At 69.0% G+C, this 616-nt stretch overlaps 1 protein-coding gene across 4 annotated transcripts in view; it reads right to left on the bottom strand.

Annotated features, from left to right (window-relative positions):
* MGRN1 (mahogunin ring finger 1, E3 ubiquitin protein ligase) overlaps positions 1-616 on the bottom strand; it is a 35,965-nt gene that overhangs the window by 15,076 nt on the left and 20,273 nt on the right. The gene's annotated exons all lie outside the window — the stretch shown is intronic.

Here is a 616-nt window from a genome sequence, read left to right as displayed (position 1 = left end):
CAGGCTGCGTGGGCTGGCCTCTGCCTGACCCTGCCCGGTGCACCTCCAGGCACCGGGTGCCGTGGTGACCCGTGTCTAACCTTAGGAAGAACAGCTCCCGCCTGGCCCAGCAGAGACGGACGCAGAGTAGAGGAGCCCGTGTGGCTGTCTGGGCTTGCAGAAGGGACTCCCCTCACCATCCCTCCCCTCCAGCTTAAACACACCTGCGATCCCCACTGCCCTCCCGCTGCCGACCACGCTCCACCCATGTGTCCACCCGGTGTGGCCCTACGTCTGTGCACCAGTGGGGCGTCACACGGAGCCCACGGGGCGTCACACGAAGCCCACGGGGCATCACACGGAGCCGGCGGGGAGTCACACGGAACCCGCGGGGCAGAGGTGCTCAGTGAACACACCTGCCTCAGGGGGGTGCCCGGCGGGTCCCCAGCTGCAGCGGGGCGGGGGGAGCCAGTGCTGGGACGGGGCAGATAGCCTGGCCAGGTTCGGGTCTGGCTCTGCAGTGCGAGCCTCTGGTCCGAGTCCTGACCCAAAGACTGTGAGCTGGGAAGGCAAGCGGGCCACGGCCGGAGGGTGGCACGTCCCCGAGCACCCTGGGACAGAGGCTGGGGCCCCAAAT

Source organism: Bison bison, unplaced genomic scaffold (assembly GCF_000754665.1).
Source record: "Bison bison bison isolate TAMUID 2011002044 unplaced genomic scaffold, Bison_UMD1.0 scf7180017864144, whole genome shotgun sequence".
Classification (NCBI taxonomy): Eukaryota; Metazoa; Chordata; class Mammalia; order Artiodactyla; family Bovidae; genus Bison; species Bison bison.
This window is presented reverse-complemented; position numbering and strand designations above follow the sequence as displayed.